Source organism: Giraffa tippelskirchi, chromosome 14 (genome assembly GCF_054371585.1).
Source record: "Giraffa tippelskirchi isolate mGirTip1 chromosome 14, T2T-mGirTip1v1.2.pri, whole genome shotgun sequence".
NCBI lineage: Eukaryota > Metazoa > Chordata > Mammalia > Artiodactyla > Giraffidae > Giraffa > Giraffa tippelskirchi.
The window spans coordinates 15445001-15452936 of NC_137288.1; the positions used below are offsets into that span (position 1 = coordinate 15445001).

Genomic DNA, 7936 nt, shown 5'->3' on the forward strand with positions numbered 1-7936 from the left:
TACCAAAAGTGGCCCACTAGGCACTCGCATTCAACACCCAGCTCCAAGCCAGCGAGCCGGGCTTCTTACCCATTTAAAGTTTGAGAATAGGTTGAGATCGTTTCGGCTCCAAGACCTCTAATCATTTGCTTTACCGGAGAAAACTGCGTGGGTTCGTTGTGAGAGCGCCAGCTACCCTGAGGGAAACTTCAGTGGGAGCCAGCTACTAGATGGTTCAATTAGTCTTTTGCCCCTATACTCAGGTCGGACGACCGATTTGCACATCAGGACTGCTACAGACCTCCACCAGAGTTTCCTCTGGCTTCGCCCTGCCCAGGCATAGTTCACCATCTTTTGGGTCCTAACACGAGCATTCATGCTCCACCTCCCCGGCGCAGCGGGCGAGACGGGCCAGTGGTGTGCCTTCAATGGACTGGAGAGGCATCAGAATCCCATCTCGGCCACCGGCTAAGGGCAGCCTTCACCTTCATTGCACCACGAAGGCTTTCGTGCGAGCCTCTGACTCGCGCACGTATTAGACTCCTTTGCCCGTGTTTCAAGACGGGTCGGGTGGGTGGCTGACATTTCCACTGACCCCATGCGCTCCCTTTGCCGACCGGTGTGACCGAGAAACCCCACTGAGCCCGATGGCGCCACCCGCCCGGGGTGCACTGGGGACAGTCCACCCCGCCCCAACCCACCCGGCTGGAGGCAGCCAGGTTGGGAGAGAGGTCGCACTCTGGGAGGGGGGGCCCAGCCCCACTGGACACCAGCACACCCCCATGGGGAATGCCCCCTTGCAGGAGTGCCCCCGAGGGGGGCAGCGCTGGGAAGGGGGAGAGTGCGGTGACAGGTCTGCCTCCCTCAGTCACAGGATTCGGCGAGTGCTGCTGCCGGCGGGGGGGGGAGAGGGGGGCTGTAACACTCCGGGGGGTGGACCCACCACCTCGACGATGAGCCTCCCCCCGCCCCCGAGCCACCTTCCCCACCAGCCTTCCCAGCCATCCCGGAGCCAGTCACAGCACACCACGTGGTGGAAATGCCCCGGACGGCGCCCTGTCGCTGGCCAGGGGGCGGTCCCCCGCCAACCCCACCCCCGGCCCCGCCCACCCACCTCCACCCTGAGACTGAGGGAAGAGCGGGGGAGGGGCAGAGGGAGGGCGGATGGAGGGTTCTGGAGGAACGGGGAGTGAGAAAGATCCACCGGGCCACCAGCACGGCCAGACCCACCAGCGGGTTGAATCCTCCAGGCGGACTGCAGAACCCACCCGTTTACCTCTTAACGGTTTCACGCCCTCTTGAAATCTCTCTTCAAAGTTCTTTTCAACTTTCTCTTACGGTACTTGTTGAAGATCGGTCTCGTGCCGGTATTTAGCCTTACATGGAGTTTACCACCCGCTTTGGGCTGCATTGCCAAGCAACCCGACTCCGGGAAGACCCAGTCATGGCGCGCTGGGGGCCTCTACGGGCCTCACACCGTCCACGGGCTGGGCCTCAATCAGAAGGACTTGCCCACCCCCCAACAAGCAGCGCCAGGGAGTGGGTCTTCTGTACGCCACATGTACGTGACTGGAGGATCCGCACCATGTGGTCCACGGCATGGGGGGAGGCAGCCATGGCCGACGCCAGGGGCGAAGGCACGTGGAGTGTGGTGGGGGCACGCTGAGCAACCCCTTACCCCACCCCAAGCCCTCAGACCCAACCTCGAGGGACGTGGCAGGGAGGTCAGGCGGGAGAGGGACAGTGGAGACAACACCACTGGGTGTGGGGCAGGGTGGCAGGGCGCCCCAGCCAGGGATGGTGGCACGGAGGGGCCAGCAGGGCAGGCGGGAAGGCAGAGGAGAGCCACCTTTCCCACCCTATCCCCACACTCTGCACGCCACCCCCCACCTTCTAGCACAACTCCTCATCCCCTAAACACTGGAAAGGCCACCGGACCCCCACCGCCCCGGCCGAGGCAGGGAGCCTTCCAGAAGTCTTTTTCCCCCTCTCCCCTTCCTTCCCCCTCTCCCCTTCCTTCCCATCTGGCACCGCACAGGTGGAGGAGATGCTCAAGAGCCAGGCGGGGTGAGGCGAGGCCACCACACCACTGTCGAAACCGACCACGTTAATGATCCTTCCGCAGGTTCACCTACAGAAAACTTGTTATGACTTTAAATTCCTCTAGATAGTCAAGTTCGACCATCTTCAGCACTCCTCCAGGGCCATGGGCTGATCCCAGTAGGGCCGATCCGAGAGCCTCACTAAACCATCCAATTGGTAGTAGCAACATGCGGTGTGTACAAAGAGCAGGGACTTAACGCAAGCTTATGACCTGCATTTACTGGGAATTCCTCGTTCATGGGGAATTATTGCAATCCCCAATCCCCATCACGAATGGGGTTCAACGGGTTACCCGCACCTTCCAGCGTAGTGTAGCACGTGTGCAGCCCCGGACATCTAAGGGCAGCACCACAGACCTGTTATTGGTTCAATCTCGGGTGGCTGAACGCCACTTGTCCCTCTAAGAAGTTGAGGGACGCTGACCACTCAAGGGTCACGTAACTAGTTAGCATGCCAGAGTCTCGTTCATTATCGGAATTAACCAGACAAATTGCTCCACCAACTAAGAAGGGCCATGCACCACCACCCACGGAATCGAGAAAGAGCTATCAATCTGTCAATCCTGTCTATGTCCAGGCCGGATGAGGTTTCCCGTGTTGAGTCAAATTAAGCCGCAAGCTCCACTCCTGGTGGTGCCCTTCTGTCAATTCCTTTAAGTTTCAGCTTTGCAACCCTACTCCCCCCGGAACCCGAAGACTTTGGTGCCCCGGAAGCTGCCCAGCGGGTCATGGGAATAATGCCGGTGCATCACCAGTCGGCATCATTTACGGTCAGAACTACGACGGTATCTGATCGTCTTCGAACCTCTGATTTTCGTTCTTGATTAATGAAAAAATTCTTGGCAAATGCTTTTGCTCTGGTCTGTCTTCTGCCGGTCCAGGAATTTCACCTCTAGCACCACAATACGAATGCCCCCAGCCGTCCCTCTTCATCATGGCCTCAGTTCCAAAAACCAACAAAATAGAACCGCAGTCCTATTCCATTATTTCTAGCTGCAGTATCCAGGCGGCTCGGGCCTGCTTTGAACACTCTAATTTTTTCAAAGAAAACGCTTTGGGCCCCGCAGGACACTCAGCTAAGAGCACTGAGGGGGCGCCGAGAGGCAAGGGCCAGGGGTGGGCGGTGGCTCACCTCGCGGCAGACCGCCCGCCCGCTCCCAAGATCCAACTGTGAGCTTTTTAACTGCAGCAACTTTAATATACACTATTGGAGCTGGAATTACCGTGGCTGCTGGCACCAGACTTGCCCTCCAATGGATCCTCACGGAAGGATTTAAAGTGGACTCATTCCAATTATAGGGCCTCAAAAGAGTCCTGTATTATTTTTCGTCACTATCTCCCCGGGTCAGGAGTGGGTAATTTGCGCGCCTGCTGCCTTCCTTGGATGTGATAGCCATTTCTCAGGCTCCCTGTCCAGAATCGAACCTGATTCCCCACCACCTGTTGTCAGCATGGTAGGCACAGCGACTACCATCAAAAGTTGATAGGGCAGACTTTCAAATGGGTCGTCACCACCACAGGAGGCGTGCAACTGGCCCAAAGTTATCTAGAGTCACCAAAGACGCCAGCACCCGCCCCCCAGCCAGGGCTGGGAGGAGGCTGACCGGGTTGGTTTTGATCTGAAAAATAAATGCATCCCCCCTGTGAAGGGGGTCAGTGCCCATCAGCATGCATTAGCTCTAGAATTACCACAGTTATCCAAGTAGGAGAGGAGTGAGCGACCAAAGGAACCATAACTGACTTAATGAGCCATTCACAGTTTCACTGTACCAGCCCCGCGTACTTAGACATGCATGGCTTAATCTTTGAGACAAGCATATGCTACTGGCAGGATCAATCAGGTAGGAGAGCAAGCATGAGGAGCCAGGCGTGCAGGGAGCAGGGGACCCAGGACATGATGCACTGTGGTGGGCAATCCAGAAGACCCACGAGGTGAGGAAGCAGGGAGAGGGGGTTGGGAAGGTGCTCAACCAGGGTGGGAAACCCAACCAACCCGCCTCACCTGCTGCAAGGATGCCCAATCACACGCACACCCTTGGTCTACGAGGGTCACAGCACGCCACCACAGCCACATGGAGGAACGAGGGCAGGGCAGCAGGCCCCCTCCCCCCACCATCACAAGCCTGCTGCCCCGGCGGCCCCAGGAGCCAGGCCAGGGGCCCCCTGGCCAGGCCATGCCAGGGGTGGCCGACACACACCCTCACGTCCATCTGTCCACCACCCTGAAGGGGCAGGGGATGCTGGGCAGTAAGGACAGGGCAACTGGCCCTCAGGGGCAGACCAGGGACCTGACCCGCACTCAGGCAAGTGCACTGGAGCAGGGGCACAGCAGAGGGCTGGTGGGGGGATGGGAGTCACAGTCACTCCCCCTCAACCAGCATGCAAGGACATGACTAGGACCATGGCAAGCCTGGGAAGCAAGACACACCAGAGCATGGCCCCAGGGAGCAGCAGGCAGGGAGCAGAATGAGGTGGACGGACAGAGAGGGGGCACCAACAAGGTGCAGACACATGAGGCCAACACCACAGAAGATGCAGCAGCAGCACAGAACCGGCGGTGGAGAGGTGGGGTGGCCACAAAGGGGTGGACACCAAGAGGAGGATGGCTCAAAACAACCAGGGGGAAGCAAGTCGGCTGCCAGGGCACACTGCTGGATCTCACCACCAGAGGCCTCCCAGCTCAGGGGCAGTCTCACGGCACACCTAGGACGATGGACTAGCCTCTCCACCCCCCCCAGGGCCCCCACCCCCATGGGACTCAGGCTCACCACCACCTACACACACTCAGAGCTGTGGCTGGCCCAGGAGAACGTTCTCCTGGCTGTGTACCAGCAGCCCCCACAGCCCTCACACACAACCCCACTGTGCCAGGCTCCTCCCAACACCTTTCTCAGGGCTCCAAGGGCACTGCTCCACCCAGGGATGCCACTGGCCAGTGGAGGCCAAGGGATAACACCCACATGAGGCAAGGCCAGCTCAGTTCCAGACAGGCGGAAGGGAATGTGGGCAGTCACACACGTGGGAAGAGGAGGAAGCCCAGCAGCAGTGGGGAGGGGCCAGCAAACACGCACAGCAATGGTCTCAGGACAGGGACACGGGTGCTGTAGAGGGACCAGAAAACACCAGGACACGGATGGGCCACCAGGAAAACTAGCACAGGATCCCACTGCCACCCACACTTGAGGGCAGTACCTCAATGCCTGGGACACTTGCCAGTCCTGGCCAGCCCTGTAACAGGCCCCACAACCCAGCTGCACCACCAGGGCCAGCACACCACCCACCCATCTCCTCCATCCACCCTTGATGAATCTGTCTTCCATCTAGTCTGACCCTGAGGCTCAATATCCTGGGGACACCCACCCATCTCCTCCATCCACCCTTGATGAATCTGTCTTCCATCTAGTCTGACCCTGAGGCTCAATATCCTGGGGACATGCTCTCAAGCAAGGCAGCCCAGACCATGCCCAAGTGCCACCACCAGCTGCAGCTCAGGGGCAAGAGCAGGCACAACAGGCTCCTCCTCACCACAGCTGCAGGGCTGGGGAAGCCAGGGCCAACCAGGCCTCACCCCCCTCCCTTCACCCCTGGGCTCACACCACGGGGCCTGCCGTGTGCACACAGCACATGCACAGCCCCCCACTTTCCAGACACCCAGCAGGCACCGGAGGGACCCTCCCCCAACTCAGAGAAGGGAGGCATTGGCCAAAATAGGCAACGAGCACCACACGACCCCACCACGGGGCCGGCACACCCCCCCCCCCACAGAGGAGAGGATGGCTTCTGCCCACATGCTCTGCTAGTCACCATTGCCCACTCAGGAGGGGAAGAGGCTGGGGGCTCCGGTACCCCAACGCTCCCTCTCTGATCACTAAAGCAGGCTTTCTCACCGAGGGCACACTGTCCCTCACCCATTCGTCTCTCCTTTGGGCCCACGGAGGCACTCCACGAGGTGCCAGTCCTCAACTGGGCAGGAGGGGTCTGCAGTACAGGTAAATGGATGACCACACAAGAGCGTGTGCACAGTCAGGGCCGGAGCATTGCTCGTGCCTCCACAGCGAGGCAGCACCTGCCCCCAACGGAAGAGGCAAGGGGAACAGACATGCCTCTCCTACCACCTCAACCCCCCCTCCCCAAAGAGAGCCACTCACAGGACACACACACCACCTCAGTGGGGACCCAAGGAGGACATCAGGTTAAGGGAAATGACACCACTGCTCGGCCTCAGGCACCTGAGAGGCGATTTGGAGCGCTCCAGGGGCACCACCGAGGGTCAAACAAGGCATGCTCACACACCCAGGTAGGGCACTCAGCACAGCCCTCCCCACCGCAGGGAGAGCCACTCACGGGGCACACCCCAAGAAGGAGAAGTGAAAGCGTCTGCTATTTCCAAAAACTGACGGCCCCACTGACACCCAGAGGTAAGTGACAAGAGACTGAAGGTCAGGGCCAGAGACAGCACCCACCCCCTGCCTTCCTCACACTCCCCGACGGGCAGGGGGAAAGACAGGGGAGGGGCCCCATGGACAGACCAGGAATAGCGCACATGGTCACCAGGAACTCGTGTCTCTCACCCAGCACAGCTTAGGTCCAGCCCAGGAAAGCACAACCACACCACATTTATCAGTTGAGCCAAGGGGGAGGGGGGAAGGCACACCAGAGGGGCCTGCTTTAAGCCTCACTAGCAATCTCCCCCTGACACCTCACCTTGGGCGAGAGCGGCCGATGACTCCAGGAGGAGGAACACCTGACACGTGGCATGGAGCCTACAGGGCAGGGGTCATCCCAGCCACCACCAGGTGCCCACAGCAAGAAGTGCACAGGGTAGAAGACCCATGGCACCTTGCCCCACTGCCCTTGGATCGCCCAGAGACTGGAGGTGGCACCACGAGTCAGGTCAGCCAGACATGCCACACAGGAGCCGGAGCACAGGCCCAGGAGGGCGGCTCCAGCAGCAAGGGCCAAATTAGGGGCCAGCTGGCAGCCCAAAGGCCCAGAGCCCCGCGTGCATTCAGAGGCCCAAAGTCCTTGGCAGCAAACACTGAGAGAGACTTTGTCAGCACTTACCTGGTGGCAAAAAAAAGCCCATTTTGGGTGACAAAATGACAGTGCCCGACAGCGGGGCCCACCTACGATTTGCAGAGAGGGACCTTAGAACCTTGACCCAGCCCCCTGTCCCCAGCATTACTCCATAAATACCAGGCCCGGAGCTGTCGGGGGTCATCTGGTCGACCGAGGAGGGGGTGAAGGGGGCACGTGGTGGCAAAAGTGGGGGCACTGATGCCAAGAGAAAGGGAGCTGGCAGGGGACGCCCTCCCTGCTTCTCCCACATGGGTAGGTGTACCCATCCATCCGAGTCTCTGAAAGGGGATTTGGCTTCGATTTGCAAAAAGAAACAAGGGTACCATTGGCGAGGCTCCTCCAACGAGAGGAGCAGGCCCCAACGAGGGACCATGCCCGGAGCCCCAGACCATCCTATATGGGGCACCCAGGACAGCTCGAGCCGGTTCCTGACCTCCTGACCGGGATTCAGGGAGTTGGGGAGGGGTGAGAAAAAGTTGCATCCAACAACCGAGACCCACGAGGGCAAGCTGAAGGGTCGAGCGCACCCTCCCCCACCAACCGCGGAAACAGGGTCCGGTCCATCCATGTCTCCAGACTGATCGGGACTTTGAAAAAGAAAAGCGTGTGTGCAGGGAGACAGCTCAGGCGACCGGACACCACGGGGGACCCCACATGCGCCCGTGCTGGCCGGCCTCTCTGGGTCACCCCTCACAACTCTGGCAGGCAGGTCCTCACCTCCGGAGTGCTATGTGGAAAACACCTTGGTCAGAAAGAGCCCAAGGGCCCGGACGAAG

The 7936-nt window shown here is 59.8% G+C and overlaps 2 pseudogenes; both read right to left on the minus strand.

Annotated features, from left to right (window-relative positions):
* Positions 1 to 528, minus strand: part of LOC145535138 (28S ribosomal RNA) — a 1372-nt pseudogene extending 844 nt beyond the window's left edge.
* Positions 529 to 2087: 1559 nt separating this feature from the next.
* LOC145535078 (18S ribosomal RNA) lies at positions 2088 to 3925 on the minus strand (annotated as a pseudogene).
* Between the last annotated feature and the right edge of the window lie 4011 nt (positions 3926 to 7936).